Here is a 17,817-nt window from a genome sequence, read left to right as displayed (position 1 = left end):
AAAGATAGTTGGATCTGTTGTCAAATACCATACTTTCATAGCCGGAATCATTGGGTTGCTGTGAGTTTTTTGGGCTGTATGGCTATGTTCCAGTAACATTATCTCCTGACAATTCACCTGCATCTGTGCCTAATGGCATCTTCAGAAGTTGAATGAATGAATGAATGGTTTATTGTACTAGCCATAGGCCATGACATCAGTAGTATACAACCTTTATAAACACTTTCCAATAAAAACATTAAAACTTATTCAAAAATTAAAACTAGCTCTTTAAAATGATGATAGCAGCAACATAACAATGAGAGTGTCTGATTTGTATCATCCCAAACCATCGCCATTTCCATTTCTGACCTCAAGTATGGATTTTGCTACCTTAGCTCTGATCTTTTGGGCTGCAATTGCAAATGTGATAACGTCGACATGGTCCGATTGAAGGCTGAAGCATGAGGTTTTTAGACAAATGGATCTAATTTACATATGTTTTAATTTTTATAATGTATTTTAATGATGTATTTTTATAGTTTTAATTGATTATATGTACTGTTTTTGTTTTATTATTATGTTCTTGGCATTAAATGTTGCCAACTGTTGTAAGCCGCCCTGAGTCCCCCCCGGGTGAGAAGGGCGGGGTATAAATTCTGGAAATAAATAAATAGATAAATAAATGTGACAACCTTTAGTGTTATATTTTTGGAATAATCTGCTAGCAAGTCGCAGATCACAGCCGATTGTTGCCATGCTGCCCTTTCTTCCAAGAGTGTTCCCAGGAGATTTTTCCTAGGATCATTATACAAGGGGCAATGTAGCAGATAGTGTGTTAGAACTTCTTTCCCCCCCGTGCCACAAATGCAAAGTCGTTGGACATGGGGGATTCCTCTGTATCTTCCCTCTAGCCAGTTTGATGGCATTGTTTGGAAGCGCAGGGCTGTAAATGCTTTCCTCAGGACTGCAGACGTTAGGTCTTGAAAATATTGCTGACAATATTAGTCACTCTTTAGTTGGGGATACCAGGTAGAGAAACCTTGCTGTTTACTAATCTGCAGATTGTCAGCTGCATCCATCTCAAAATTTTTGTCTCTAATCGCCTTCTTGTCCAGATGCAGTAGAGTTGTTGTTGACCCATCAAAATACTGATGGAGCAAGGCTTGCCAGTATTGAACCCACCCTCCTCGCTTATACTGCTCCATCATGCATTGCTTTGTTATACTCTCGTCCTCCATTCCCAGAAGTCTCTGAACATGCCATTAGCCACAGATGCAGGTGAAACGCCAGGAGAGAATGCTGCTGGAACAGGGTCACACAGTCCGTAACACACACAGCAACCAGTGTGCATTTTAGTCATTTAGGGATCACAATGGTATGCATACAGGCAATGGGATTAATATTAAGGTAGGAAGAGTTGCACAAGAAGCCAGGGAAATGTGGCCGACTAAAGTACATACATAGGGATCTGAAAGGATATAGAGTCATAGAAGATTACAAGGGCCATCCAATCCAACCCCCTGCCATGTATATCAAGAGGTCAGTGGACATCGTACAAAGGGAAAAAACTCAAGGCTGGACTTGAATCCTGGAGTTGGGGTCAAACGTATGCATTGCAGACGCAGCCCAGGTCATGGGACATTAATGTGACAATTGGAAGTTGGACGGAGCCAAAGCAAGGAGTCTTTCTTCTTGGAAGGTCGGAAAGAAGGCTTGTCTGTCTTCCCAGGAGGAGGCATGGATGGATGCCCAGCTGCTGAAACCGGAGCCGTCTCCAAGGACATTCTTTCCCTCGAAGCCTTTGCGTGTCTCCTGCTTCTGACCGGCACATGATCCTGCCTGGAGAGAGTGTCCTGCCCAAATGGACGCTGACCGGTTGGCTGAGAACACCCCAATGCCCTTCCCAAGTTGGTCAGTTGCACGGGTCAAAGCTCGCTAGCCCATTGCCACGGCTTGGAAGGCTAGGGTTCTATTGTGGATTGCAGTCCCTGTTGCAACTGGGGGATCATGGGTGCTGCAATCCAACAAACAGGGCAGATGGGCAAAGAGTATATACTGGGCAACGCTTTTGCTGGACTTATTTCTTTGGACACAATAACACATTATGTCATTGGACATGGATTGTGTAATGAAGTACGAATTTTTGGTTTACAGATGTTATGTTTAATTGTGTGCTTGTATTTTAAAAGGGTAAGTATTACAGTTATTGCATCTCAGCACTCAGAGGCTGGTTGCCATGGAGAAGTAGGCGGAGCCAACTGCCGTTTTGTTGAAGAAGTGCAGAGTTTAAAAAAGAGAGTCAGTCTGTGCTCTGATGAGGCACAGGGAAGATTGATCCTAGGTTGAGAGGATCAAGGAGACTCAATTGCTCATTTTGAGTTGGTTTAAAATAAGTTTGGTGACTTATTTAATGTAGTCTGTGTCCTGGTAAGGAACAGAGAATCTGTGATCGTATATCACAAGGGTGACTACGGTTTAAAAGTAACAGAGAAAGAAGTTCTAACTACTTTAAGTAAAAGAAGTGACACTTTAGAAAGTTTGACTCATCTCATTCTAGTATTGTAACTGTTAATAAAAATACCTCCAAGTGAGAAACAACATTGTAACTACTAAGCTCTGTGCCTGAATAAACTTGTTATTGTTCTTCCAACATCTAAGCCTTTGTCGTATATATTATAAACGAAGTTACGCTACCATCTAAAGTGAATAAGAAGAAGAAAGAAAAAAAAGTAAAAGATCTCCTCTCTGAGTCTTTGGTAGTTGTATCTTCACAAATTGGTGGCAGTTGTTATTAGCTCTTTACAAATTGGTGGCAGTTGTTATTAACTCCTCACAGATTGAAATCCAGGCAAGGAAAAATACACTAGTCAGGTGTGTCCCATTCATTGACCCATATTCTGAACCATATTCCCTCTCAAGGCATTTTCTCCATCCTGCACTATAATTCTATGGCATACTTCTAAGGCAGGGGTCTCCGGTGGTGCAGCATGTTAACGCGCTAAGCTGCTGAACTTGCTGACCAAAAGGTCAGCAATTCAAATCTGGGGAGCAAGGTGAACTCCCACTGTTAGCCCCAGCTTCTGCCAACGTAGCAGTTCGAAAACATGCAAATGTGAGTAGATCAATAGGTACTGCTCCGGTGGGAAGGTAACATTGGCGCTCCATGCAGTCGTGCCCATGGCCACATGACCTAGGAGGTGTCTATGGACAACACCAGCTCTTTGGCTTAGAAATGGAGATGAGCACCAACCCCTAGAGTGTAAGTAGATCAATAGGTACTGCTCCGGTGGGAAGGTAACATTGGCGCTCCATGCAGTTGTGCCCATGGCCACATGACCTGGGGTTGTCTATGGACAACGCCGGCTCTTCAGCTTAGAAATGGAGATGTGCACTAACCCCCAGAGTGTAAGTAGATCAATAGGTACTGCTCCGGCGGGAAGGTAACAGCGCTCCATGCAGTCGTGCCAGTGGTCACATGACCTTGGAGGTGTCTACGGACAACGCCGGCTCTTCGGCTTAGAAATGGAGATGAGCACCAACCCCCAGAGTGTGAGTAGATCAATAGGTACTGCTCCGGTGGGAAGGTAACATTGGCGCTCCAACAACCCCCAGAGTCAGACACAACTGGACTTAACATCAGGGGAAACCTTTACCGTAGTGCTTGTAGTTCTGGGAGGACTCTTAATTTTTGCTTCTCATATATTTGCAACGGGGATTTGGTTAACCAATTAAAATTCATGAATATATCAGGTTTTTTAAAACTGAAAAATTTCGGGGTTGGTCTGAACCCCTCAAATACCCCCTTGGCTATGGGTTTGGTGTTATCCTATGTTGTAGGCTGAGCATACAGGACTCAGAAAGGCTGAATCATGGGAGTTGTAGTCTCTCAAGGTCTTCAGCCTTCTTTGCCAAAGGGAGAACCAAACTAGAGCTCCCAGGAAGCCATAGCATTGAGATGGCCTTCATTCTCTGGTGTTGTTTCTTTTCCTGCAAGGAGAGCAAGCAAGGTTTAAATTTAGTGATTCCCCGCCTGGCTTCTCACCCCTGGAAGCAGCTGCTGTGGCGCCAAAGGTCAAGCCGGCCGGAGAGGCCCATGTGATGCCGGCCAGACGCCTGAGCCCTCCCTGGGAAAGGATTATTGGCCCCGATCAGGAGGAGGAGAGGCCGGCAAAAAGGACACCCACCCACCTGTCCAGGCCTCCAGACTCAACAAGACCGGCTCTGAAGGCTCGGTGAATTCTCCATTCCCATCCAGGGACTCTACCTGAGCAGGTGAGCCTCGGTTGGCCTTGCAAAGGCAATGGGTTAGGATTGGGCCCGGGCTGTGGCGCAGGCTGGAGAGCAGCTACAATCAATCACTGCAATGAATCACTCTGACCAGGAGGTCATGAGTTCGAGGCCCGCTCGGAGCCTATGTTTGTCTTGTCTTTGTTCTATGTTAAAAGGCATTGAATGTTTGCCTGTATGTGTAATGTGATCCGCCCTGAGTGAGAAAAGAAGGGCGGAATATAAATGCTGTAAATAAATAAATACATAAATAAGGGCAATGCTCCACAGCTCCCCCTGCAGCCTGGAAAGGGAGAGGCAGGCTTTGCCCATAACTGGGAAATACTTGGCGCAGTCGAGTCTCACTTATCCAAGCTTCACTAATCCAACGTTCTGTATTATCCAACGCAGTCTGCCTTTTAGTAGTCAATGTTGCAATGTTTTGGTGCTAAATCAAAGAATCATAGGATCATGGGCCATCCAGTCCAACCCCCTGCAAAGAAGCAGGAAAATCGCATTCGAAGCACCCCTGACAGATGGCCATCCAGCCTCTGCTTAAAAGCAGAGTCAATTGGATTGTATCGATCTGCCTGGCAAAATAGGGTTGGACTGGATGATCTTTGCACTTCCAAGATTCTATGCACTTCCAAGAGGCAATGGATGGAGATAGAGAGTTTCCACCTCTGGAGATCTTTAAGCAAAGGTTGGATGACCCTCTGTTGGGTGGGCTTGGATTGTCTCTTCCTTTCTGGTTGGGATAGATGATTTCTGTGTTGTTTCTAATTCTTTGGATCTGTGATTTTATGATTCTACGGTCATCTATTGGGAGGGCTTGGTGGTATTATGCTGGCTCTCCGGCTTAGAAATGGAGATGAGCACCAACCCCCGGAGTCAGACATGATTAGACTTAATGTCAAGGGAAAACCTATACTTTTACCTTACTTTTAGTATCTTTTTAATCGCAGCCTGGATGGCCATCTGTTGGGAGGGCTTGGATTGTGTCCTTCTGCCTGGCAGAATAGGGTTGGACTGGATGATCTTTGGGGTGCCTTCCCTTTCTACGATTCTTTGCACTTCCAAGATGGGATTTATTAAAAAAAAATTTTGTGTCAGGAGCAACCGGAGTTGCTTCTGGAGTGAGAGAATTGGCCGTCTGCAAGGACGTTGCCCTGAGGACATTGCCCAGATGTTTTTGATGTTTTTACCATCCTTGTGGGAGGCTTCTCTCATGTCCCCGCATGGAGCTGGAGCTGACAGACGGAGCTCATCCGCGCTCTCCCCGGGTGGGATTCGAACCTGGCAGCCTTCAGGTCAGCAACCCAACCTTCAAGTCACAAGGCTTTTATCCCCTAGGCCACCGGAGGCTCCTTCCAAGATGGGATGAATGGTGATAAGTCTCCATCTTTGGAGATAAAAATCACTTAAAGGAGGTTGGATGACCCTCTGTCAGGAGGGCTTGGGTGGTATCTTCCTGCCTGCTTGCACTAGATGACCTTTGGGTCATCTCTAACTCTATGGATCTGTGATTTTATGATTCTATGGTCATCCGTTGGGAGGGCTTGGGTGGTATCTGTTAATGTGGGATTTGTGTATTGATAGTGTTTCAATGCAATTTGTGCCATGCTTGTCTTGCAACTGATTGCATCATCCAGAATGTACCATAGTGTGGAAAGAGTTAATTGCCAAAAAGCTATGATGACCTTGATGTGTGGCTGGAACCAGGGAGTATCCAGACACAAGTGTTTGTGTTTGCACTTTATTGTCCATTTCAACCTTGAAATACCTTCCCCATTCCGGCACATTCTGTACTGGGTTTTATGAATTAGTCTCCTGTTTTAATATTGTATGCTTCATGTCGATTTTATCGATTGTTTTACTGATAATTGAGGTTTTATTGGTATAATTGTTTTATTGTTGTATCATTGATATTTGATTGTTTTATCAGGCTAGGCCCCATGTAAGCCACCCCGAGTCCCTTCGGGGAGATGGGGCGGGGTATAAAAATAAAGTTGTTATTATTATTTTTATTATTATTATTATTATTATTGACACGACAACGTTGTATGACACAGCAAACAAGATAGACATGCTGGATTTTGTTTCACAAAACCACAAGTCGAACACTTCCCAAGTGTCTAGGACTGTGTGATGTATTTTCGGATTATTATTATTATTATTATTATTATTTTATTATGACACAGCAAACAAGATAGACATGCTGGATTTCGTATCACAAAATCACAAGTCGAACACTTCCCAAGTGTCTAGGACTGTGTGATGTATTTTCGGATGATGCGCGCAGATCCCAGCAGGGTGGCCTTTTGCAGTTGGCAGATCGTGATTTTGTCAATATCTATTGTTTCCAAATGCCGGCCGAGATCTTTTGGCACGGCACCCAGTGTGCCCATCACCACCAGGACCACCTGCACTGGTTTCTGCCAGAGTCTTTGAAGTTCAATCTTGAGGTCCTGAGAGTTTTTCCTGTTGTTTTTCGTCAATGTGACTGTCACCTGGGATGGCGACATCAATGATCCAAACCTTGTTCTTTTCCACAACTGTGATGTCTGGTGTGTTGTGTTCCAGAACTTTGTCAGTCTGGATTCGGAAGTCCCACAGTATCTTTGCGTGTTCATTTTCCACGACCTTTGCTGGTTTGTGATCCTACCAGTTCTTTGCTGCTGGCAGGTGGTACTGTAAGAAAATTGCACAGACAGACTACAAACAGAGGCACAACTGTGTGGCCCAATGGATCATTTGGGCTACACAGTTGTGCCTCTGTTTGTAGTCTGTCTGTGCAATTTTCTTACAGCAGCTGAGGATATGATCAATGGTTTCGTCAGCTTCCTTGCACAGTCTGCATTTTGGGTCATCAGCTGATTTTTCGATCTTGGCCTTAATTGCATTTGTTCTGATGTCTTGCTCCTGGGCTGCACGGATTATTATTATTATTTTATTATGACACAGCAAACAAGATAGACATGCTGGATTTCGTATCACAAAATCACAAGTCGAACACTTCCCAAGTGTCTAGGACTGTGTGATGTATTTTCGGATGATGCATGCAGATCCCAGTCGGGTGGCCTTTTGCAGTTGGCAGATCATGATTTGTCAATGTCTATTGTTTCCAAATGCCGGCTGAGATCTTTTGGCACAGCACCAATAATAATAATAATAATAATAATAATAATAATAATAATAATAATAATAATAATTATAACGATTGCATCAGTTCAGTTCAGTTGAGTTGAGTTCCGTCTGCCTAGAGTTCGAGTCAAGTTCTGTTGGAGAACAGAACAGTCCTGTGTTCGTCTGTCGTCTGCAAGTCTGTTTGTGTTGATTATTGCTGCATACAGTAAAACTTTGTAAATAGTTTTACCAACATCTCTGAGTGTCTCTTCATTCTGCGCTCCACTGCTTCTATCCAACTACTACTGCGCTGCAAATACTCATGCCTGGCAGAAGGGGGTTGGACTGGATAACCTCAGGGGACCCTTTCCAACTCTAGGATGCGATTGTGAGCCACTCAGAGTTCCAAAATAGAAACTCTTCTCTAAAGTTGTGCCTTGGGCTCATTGGTGCAAAAAGGCTTGGATTCTGGGAGCAACTATGGCAGATGTGGAAATCTGGGTGCTGCAAAACCCTTGGGAAGGACTTTGCATCCTGGCTTTGAAGGATATGTTCTGCATTGTTGCAGGGTCTCAATCGGTGTGTTTATGACAGAGTCCGGCCTCAGAGAGGCCAAGAGGGTCTTGGCATGGAGGTGGCAGGGAGAAGGCGGGGTCCCTGTGTCTGGTGGTGATAGGCCCGTGGCTGAGTTTGATGTGGCAAAGTCTCAAACTGGTCATTGGCTCAGGGCACAAGAGCATTGGCACATCAGGTCCTGAGGCCGGCAGATCAATGACCGCCTTGCGATGCCATAAATTCACTTTGCATGGAGCAGCCTTGGGTTGTGCAGGACTGCGATTGTTCTGTGCCATGGACCCCTTTGTCACAACTGTCTCTTTGGCCCTTCTTGGCCAGAGCTTGGCCTCCATGGCAAAGCTGAGAGAGTGTGACCTCCAAAGCAGGCTCACGAATGGGACCCTGAAGAAGGAGACAGAAGGCCTGATCCTCGCAGCCCAGGAGCAAGACATCAGGACAAAGGCCATTCAGGCCAAGATCGAAAAATCAGCTGATGACCCAAAATGCAGACTGTGCAAGGAAACTGACGAAACCATTGATCATCTCCTCAGCTGCTGTAAGAAAATTGCACAGACAGACTACAAACGGAGGCACAACTATGTGGCCCAAATGATCCATTGGAACTTATACCTCAAGTACCACCTGCCAGCAGCAAAGAACTGGTGGGATCACAAACCTGCAAAAGTATTGGAAAATGAGCACGCAAAGATACTGTGGGACTTCCGAATCCAGACTGACAAAGTTCTGGAACACAACACACCAGACATCACAGTTGTGGAAAAGAAAAAGGTTTGGATCTTTGATGTCGCCATCCCAGGTGACAGTCGCATTGACGAAAAACAACAGGAAAAACTCAGCCGCTCTCAGGACCTCAAGATTGAACTTCAAAGACTCTGGCAGAAACCAGTGCAGGTGGTCCCGGTGGTGATGGGCACATTGGGTGCCGTGCCAAAAGATCTCAGCCGGCATTTGGAAACAATAGACATTGACAAAATCACGATCTACCACTGCAAAAGGCCACCTTACTGGGATCTGCGCGCATCATCCGAAAATACATCACACAGTCCTAGACACTTGGGAAGTGTTCGACTTGTGGTTTTGTGATACGAAATCCAGCATATTTATCTTGTTTGCTGTGTCATAATAATAATAATAATAATAATAATAATAATAATAATAATAATAATAATGTAATAATAATAAATCACACAGTCCTAGACACTTGGGAAGTGTTCGACTTGTGGTTTTGTGAAACGAAATCCAGCATATCTATCTTGTTTGCTGTGTCATAATAAAATAATAATAATAATAATAATAATAATAATAATAATAATAATAATGTAATAATAATAAATCACACAGTCCTAGACACTTGGGAAGTGTTCGACTTGTGGTTTTGTGAAACGAAATCCAGCATATCTATCTTGTTTGCTGTGTCATAATAAAATAATAATAATAATAATAATAATAATAATAATAATAATAATAGTTTTATTCTTGCACCCCGCCTCTATCTCCCCGCAGGGACTCAGGGCGGCTTACAAATGCAAAAGAATATACATACAAAAACATCAAATACCGAAAACATACAAATGAAAAATTAAAACATACGATTAAAAATCTTAGGAATGCATGGTCAATGAAATAAACAATGGATAATTTCTTCTGTAAATTGTGGTTCACACTTTAGATAAGTTCCGCATTGTCCCATGCAAGTTAATGTCCCGGAGATGCGTATGAAGGAATGTAAAACATGAAGGAGTGAAGAACAACAAGGATTCCCGGGTATTTTGCAATCCTTGTTTCTGGATCAAAATCCCTTCTTCAGGTTGTTTCTGAGGGTTCTTTCATGTGTTTGTGGTAGAATCTCCTGAAGCTTTTGTAAACTAAAAGAGACTTGACATAGGAACTCCTGGCAGTGAGAGCTGTTTGACAAGATTGCCTTGAACACTGGTGGGATCCCCTTCTCTAGAGGTCTTTAAGCCAAGGCTGGGTGGCCATCTGTCGGGAGGGCTTGGATGGTGTCTTCCTGCCTGCTTGGACTAGATCAGGGGTCCCCAAACTTTTTAAACAGGGGGCCAGTTCACGATTCTTCAGACCGTTGGAGGGCCGGACTATAGTTGGCCACTGAGCAATAAATAATAATAATAATAATAATAATAATAATAATAATAATAATAATAGCAATAACAATAATAAAGAGGATTGGAAGAGACCCCTTGGGCCATTGAGTCCAACCCCCTTCCTGCTTTGTGCAGCAAAAGCACAAGCAAAGCACCCCTGACAGATGGTCACCCAGCCTTAATGTTAATAATAATAATAATAATAATAATAATAATAATAATAATAATAAGGGTTGGGCCGGATAAAAGGCTTCGATGGGCCGCATCCGGCCTCCGGGCCTTAGTTTGGGGACCCCTGGACTAGATGATCTTTGGGTCATTTCCAACTCTATGATCTGTGATTTTATGATTCTGTGGTCATCTGTTGGGAGGGCTTGGGTGGTATCTTTGTGCCTTGAGGAAGGGGGTCAGACTGGATGGCCTTAAGGGATTTCTAGTTTTGTGACGTACTCAGGGAGTTGTAGTCTAGCCATGGCTATGGTGGCAGTGAGTGTAATACAGACTATTTGTATTACGCTCACTTTTTCCTTTTCTCACTTGCCGCTCTTATCACGGTTTGCTCTGCGTCAGAGGGTTGGCCCTGCCAGCCAAGGCCAGGTTTGCTTAAGCAACTTCCTTGGAAGGAATTCCATGCAAATGTGCCTGTGTTTGCTCCAATGTATAGCCTTTTGGGGGGAGAAAACCAGAGAGAGAAAACGTAAGGATTTTGCACTTAATAACAACCACAATCCTCTGACATCACCCTTATGACATCACTAGGTCCCACCTTTATGACATCATATGGATAGTTGTTCCTAGGTTGGCCCTGAAACCATTCTTATCCGGACTACATCTTCCAGCATCCCTTAATCAGCATGGGCATTGTTTGGGCAAGATGAGCCCGTAATAGCTTCTGGACTACAATTCCCATATGCCACCAATCATTTAGACTACAACTCCCATATGCCACCAACCATTTGGACTACAATTCCCATATGCCACCAACCATTTAGACTACATCTCCCATATGCCACCAATCATTTAGACTACAACTTCCATATGCAGCAATAATTTGGACTACAACTCCCATATACCACCAATCATTTGGACTACATCTCCCATATGCCACCAACCATTTAGACTACATCTCCCATATGCCACCAATCATTTAGACTACAACTCCCATATGCCACCAACCATTTAGACTACAACTCCCATTTGCAGCAATAATTTGGACTACAACTCCCATATACCACCAATCATTTGGACTACAACTCCCATATGCCACCAACCATTTAGACTACATCTCCCATATGCCACCAACCATTTAGACTACATCTCCCATGTGCCACCAATCATTTGGACTACAACTCCCATATGCCACTAATCATTTGGACTACAATTCCCATATGCCAGCAATAATTTAGACTACAACTCCCATTTGCCACCAATGATTTAGACTACAACTCCTACATGCCAGCAATCATTTGGACTACATCTCCCATATGCCACCAACCATTTAGACTACAACTCCCATATGCAGCAATAGTTTGGACTACAACTCCCATGTGCCAGCAATCTTTTAGACTACAACTCCCATGTGCCACCAATGATTTAGACTACAACTCCTACATGCCAGCAATCATTTGGACTACATTTCCCATATGCCACCAACCATTTAGACTACAACTCCCATATGCCAGCAATCATTTGGACTACAACTCCCATATGCCAGCAATCATTTTGATGACAATGCCCATTTGCCACAAATTGGTTAATGAAAGTTGTAGTCCTAAAAAGAGTGACTTTTCCAAGTTGTTCACAAAGCTATCTCCACCACCTCTACTCACAGACCGAGCTGAAAACAATCCCTTTTTTGACTATAACTTCCATATTCTCACAGCTATAGTTTCCAGCTCAGGAATGATGAGAGTTGCAGTCATCGGCACATAAGCCTTGGTCTCTTTGGTTACCCTGGAAATGCCCCAACAACATTCTGCCCAAGGAATTCTACTTTGTCCCATGAGGATGCACCGCATTCTGGTGGCTCATTCAGCCTCCAACATGGCATGAGGTTGCCATCGGGAAAGGAAAGTGGCCTTTTGGCCACCTGGGCATGAAACACCAGGTGAGGAAAGAGGGCAATAATAATAATAATAATAATAATAATAATAATAATAATAATAATAACAACAACAACAACAACAACAACAACAACAACAACAACAACAACAACTCTGGCACAAGTCAGTCAAGGTGGTCCCCATGGTGTTCAGCACACTGGGTGTAGTGCCTCAAGACCTTGGCCTGCACTTAAACACAATAGTTGCTGACCAAATGACCACCCGTCAGGTGCAAAAGGCCACCCTATTCGGATCTGTACACATTATTTACCAATACATCACAGAGTCCTAGACACTTGGGAAGGGTCCGATGTGTGACCCAATACAACAGCCAGCAGAGTGTTCTTGTTTGCTGTGGACTCATCTTGTTGTGTATCAAATAATAATAATAATAATAATAATAATAATAATAATAATAATAATAATAATAACAACAAGAAAACTCATGACCATAAATAATAAAAACAAGAAAACTCATGACCATTCATCATTCACTGCACCCTCGCAGTGATGTTGACCGGCTATATCTGCCTAGAAGATCAGGGGGCAGAGGACTCTTGCAAGTCAAACAAGCAGTCAAAGAAGAAGAACATGCCCTGGCAGAAGATGTCAAGCAAAGTGAAGAACCTGCTTTGATTGAAGTCAAACATCAGAAACTCCTCAAAGCACAGCAGACAAAAAACCAGTACAAGAAAACCGCACTACAAACTAGAGCTGACAGCTGGCACAACAAAATACTGCATGGAAAGTTCCTTGACAAAATTGAAGGAAAAGCTGATAAGGAGAAGACCTGGCTCTGGCTCACGAATGGGACCCTGAAGAAGGAGACAGAAGGCCTGATCCTTGCAGCCCAGGAGCAAGCCATCAGGACAAAGGCAATTCAGGCCAAGATCGAAAAATCAGCTGATGACCCAAAGTGCAGACTGTGCAAGGAAACCGATGAAACCATTGATCATATCCTCAGCTGCTGTAAGAAAATTGCACAGACAGACTACAAACAGAGGCACAACTATGTGGCCCAAATGATTCATTGGAACCTATGCCTCAAGTATCACCTCCCTGCAGTTAAGAACTGGTGGGATCACAAACCTGCAAAAGTCTTGGAAAATGAACACGCAAAGATACTGTGGGACTTCCGAATCCAGACTGACAAAGTTCTGGAACACAACACACCAGACATCACAGTTGTGGAAAGGAAAAAGGTTTGGATAATTGATGTCGCCATCCCAGGTGACAGTCGCATTGACGAAAAACAACAGGAAAAACTCAGCCGCTCTCAGGGTCTCAAGATTGAACTTCAAAGACTCTGGCAGAAACCAGTGCAGGTGGTCCCGGTGGTGATGGGCACACTGGGTGCCGTGCCAAAAGATCTCAGCCGGCATTTGGAAACAATAGACATTGACAAAATCACCATCTGCCAACTGCAAAAGGCCACCCTGCTGGGATCTGCACGCATCATCCGAAAATACATCACACAGTCCTAGACACTTGGGAAGTGTTCGACTTGTGATTTTGTGAAACGAAATCCAGCATGTCTATCTTGTTTGCTGTGTCATACAACGTCGTTGTGTCAATAATAATAACAACAACAACAACAACAACAACAACAACAATTCTGGCACAAGTCAGTCAAGGTGGTCCCCATGGTGTTCAGCACACTGGGTGTAGTGCCTCAAGACCTTGGCCTGCACTTAAACACAATAGTTGCTGACCAAATGACCACCCGTCAGGTGCAAAAGGCCACCCTATTCGGATCTGTACACATTATTTACCAATACATCACAGAGTCCTAGACACTTGGGAAGGGTCCGATGTGTGACCCAATACAACAGCCAGCAGAGTGTTCTTGTTTGCTGTGGACTCATCTTGTTGTGTATCAAATAATAATAATAATAATAATAATAATAATAATAATAATAATAATAATAATAATAATAATAATATAATAATAGCGATATCAGCTGGGCTGCCAAAGACAATCAGGTGTTGGTCAGGTGTCGTAGACTCTATTTCACATATGAACAGGTTCAATTACTGTGGTATAATAATACAGAACAATATAATCTCTAAAACCAGGACAGTAAATAAAGAGCAACACTCTGAAAGCAGGGGAATTGGGAATTCCAGAAAGAAGACAATCAGGGCCAGCTAACACTTCCCAACAGAGGATTCCTCCAGGCAGGAAGCAGCCAGGCTTTGAAGCTGCAAGGCCTCTTGGAACGCCACTCTTATGGCCACACTAGAAGGGTCATGCCTTGGTCTTGGGGCATGATAGATTCAGAGAGTCAGAGAGTTCGAAAAGACCCTAAAAGGCCACCCGGTTCGACCCCTTTTGCCATTCAGGAAGATGCCGTTCGAGCCCTCCCGACAGATGGCCATCCAGGCTGTTGCAAAATCTCCAGAGAAGGAGATGCCACTGGATTCCGAGGCAGCAGCATATTCAATTCACCTAATATTTAGATGGAATTGGTTTCCTGAAGTTGGAACCCATTGCTCCATTGAGGCTTTGGACACAATGAGAAGAAGCTGAGTGCGATGTCCTTTCCAATAGTCAACTTACTTAGGCAATCCCTCGTAGTTTGAGGATGATGGTCCTCTGTCTTCGCTATCTTGGGGATGGATCCGTAGGTGGCTGAAGAGACCTATTCTTGATCTGCATGTTCTCCCTTCCGCAGTGAGGACATCGTTTTCCAGGTGGAAGGCGGTCCCGGTCAGGGTTGGCTTAACAGGCCTTCCTCTTGGCACGTTTCTCCCTTTCACCCTCCGTTCGTGCCTCTTCGAACTCCGCAGCTGCTGGTCACAGCTGACCTCCAATCAGAGCGCTCAAGGGCCAGGGCTTCCCAGTTCTCAGTGTCTATGCCACAGTTTTTAAGGTTGGCTTTGAGCCCATCTTTCAATCTCTTTTCCTGCCCACCAACATTACGTTTCCCATTTTTGAGTTCGGAGTAGAGCAACTGCTTTGGGAGACGGTGATCTTTGGGCATTCGGACAACGTGGCCTTCAGTCCAGCGGAGTTGATGGCGTAGGAGCATGGCTTCAATGTTGGTGGTCTTTGCTTCCTCAAGCACGCTGACATTTGTCCGCCTGTCTTCCCAAGAGATTGGCAGGATTTTCCTGAGGCAACGCTGTTGGAAACGCTCCAGGAGTTGAGTGTGACGTCTGTAGACCGTCCACATTTCTCAGGCGTAGAGCAGGGTTGGGAGGGGAATGGCTCTGTAAACAAGCACCTTGGTTTCTCTACGGATGTCCCGGTCATCAAACACTCTCTGCTTCATACGGAAAAATGCTGCACTCGCAGAGCTCAGGCGGTGTTGTATTTCAGTGTCATCTGTAGACCGTCCACGTTTCGCAGGCGTAGAGCAGGGTTGGGAGGGGAATGGCTTTGTAAACAAGCACCTTGGTCTCTCTACGGATGTCCCGGTCATCAAACACTCTCTGCTTCATACGGAAAAATGCTGCACTCGCAGAGCTCAGGCGGTGTTGTATTTCAGTGTCATCTGTAGACCGTCCACGTTTCGCAGGCGTAGAGCAGGGTTGGGAGGGGAATGGCTTTACAGACAAGGACCTTGGTCTCTCTACGGATGTCCCGGTCATCAAACACTTTCTGCTTCATACGGAAAAATGCTGCACTCGCAGAGCTTAGGCGGTGTTGTATTTCAGTGTCGATGTTGACTTTTGTGGAGAGGTGGCTGCCAAGATAGCGGAAATAGTCAACATTTTCTAATGTTACACCGTTAAGCTGTATTCCTGGCTTTGCAGAGGATTTAGCTGGTGCCTGTTGGAAGAGCATTTGGTTTTCTCGATGTTCAGTGAGAGGCCGAGCTTCTCGTCTGCTTCTGCGAAGGTGTTGAGAGTGGCTTGTAGGTCTTCTTCTGAATGCGCACAGACTACGTTGTCATCGGCATATTGGAGTTCTATAACAGATGTTGTGGTGACCTTGGTTTTGGCTCTCAGTCTGCTGAGGTTAAATAGCTTGCCATCTGTCCGATAGGTGATTTCCACACCGGTGGGAAGCTTCCCATCAACAAGGTGAAGTATCATAGTGATGAAGATGGAAAATAAGGTGGGGGCAATAACACATCCCTGCTTGACACCTGATTCCACCTTAAATGGGTCACTTTGGGAGCCGTTGCTGTCCAAGACTGTTGCCTTCATGTCATCATTGTGATGTCTCAGGGACCTTTGACCCATGACCCCACAGCCATCATAGATCAAACTGAAGAGGATTTGGGCTTTTCCCCATCTCAGCAAGATTCTGTTCCATTCCAGGTGTCCCCTGTTGACATTTTCGTTCCAAAGCCAATTACAGACGCCCTTGAAACAGAGCCTGGTTCCCTGGAAAGTGTTGTGTTTCATAGGAAGGCCTTTCTCAAAACACATTGCTCCCATAAACAGTTTCTAAGACGAAGCGCGAGAGAGACAATTGTAATTAAACCGTTTCCCTTGGGATGTTTCGGGGAGGCAGGCATGTTGAAACAGCTTTGTTCTCTGGGAAGATTTGGGGAGTTAAACACCTGTTGGGGGGAAGCTCTTGAACTTCCATAAAAGTTCTGCACTGAGCTTTCCCTATCGCGGTGTCAACGTGACTATTCAAAGAAGAATATCGACTCTTGTTTCCGAGCTTCTAAGTGGCCCTCCGGTGCGCTTACTCATGAGTAGACCGGGAGTTGCGTTTCCACTCCTGATCAAGTTTGGACTGCGTTTCAGATCCACCACGAATTACCTTGCCTAGCCTCGAATCCTTGTCTGGACTTTACTTCAAGAATCTCCCTGTGAATCCTTGCTCTTTCCCCACTCAAACTTCCAAAGAGTTTGAGTGTGTTTCGGTTATTGGATTGTAGACTTTGGACTCTAATACTGGACATATAACTTCATTTATTTGGACTATTTTTGATCTTTCCTAAAAGGACAATTGCTTGACTATATATTCTGCATACTTTTGTTTTATTCTTTTATTGCATTAATAAAGATATTAGATTGATTATTGGCCTCCGTGTTGGTTTCTAGTGTTCGTGCTGCTTAGGGGTGTTACAATCATGGAGGAGCCAAAGGATGTTCACAAATCTGGGGGCCGGGCTGTGGCGCAGCTGGCTAGTAACCATCTGCTATAAATCATTACTGACCGAGAGGCCATGAGTTCGAAGCCCGGGTCGGGTTAAGCCTCCGACCATAAAAAAAAAATAGCCCCGGCTTGCTGTTGACCTAGCAGCCCCGAAAGACAGTTGCATCTGTCAAGTAGGGAAAATTTAGGTACGCTTTATGTGGGAGGCTAATTTAACTAATCTACAACACCATAAAACTGCTCACGAGGAAAAGAATGAGGAAGAACAGCCACCAATGGATGGTGAAGCAACAGCTCCCCCTGTGGCCGGAATCGTGAAGCTGGAAAGATGTTAAAAATGCCTCTGTGTCTGTCTAAAACTGAATGTTGTTTGTCTGTTGGCATTGAATGTTTGCCATATATGTGTTCATTGTAATCTGCCCTGAGTCCCCTTCGGGGTGAGAAAGAAGGGCGGAATATAAATACTGTAAATAAATAAATAAATAAATAAATAAAATCTGTCAGGGCACCCGATTTTTTGCAATAGTCAAACTGGGCTCATGTCCCTTCTCAGCCTCCTTTTCCCAAGCAATTCCTCAGAGAGATCCATGGTTTCCAGACC

At 44.4% G+C, this 17,817-nt stretch overlaps 1 protein-coding gene across 2 annotated transcripts in view; it reads left to right on the top strand.

Moving 5' to 3' along the window:
- Positions 1-4,138: 4,138 nt before the first annotated feature.
- The window catches only part of LOC100560752 (alanine aminotransferase 1), a 55,501-nt gene continuing 41,822 nt past the window's right edge, over positions 4,139-17,817 (top strand). The window contains exon 1 of one of the 2 annotated variants that reach the window (XM_062979874.1): positions 4,139-4,254. The gene's annotated coding sequence lies outside the window, so the exon portion shown is untranslated. Of the gene's footprint in view, positions 4,255-12,029; positions 12,160-17,817 lie in introns of those variants that run through there. The other variant, XM_062979873.1, reaches the window with a different exon arrangement.

Source organism: Anolis carolinensis, chromosome 4 (genome assembly GCF_035594765.1).
Source record: "Anolis carolinensis isolate JA03-04 chromosome 4, rAnoCar3.1.pri, whole genome shotgun sequence".
NCBI classification, from domain to species: Eukaryota; Metazoa; Chordata; class Lepidosauria; order Squamata; family Dactyloidae; genus Anolis; species Anolis carolinensis.
This window is presented reverse-complemented; position numbering and strand designations above follow the sequence as displayed.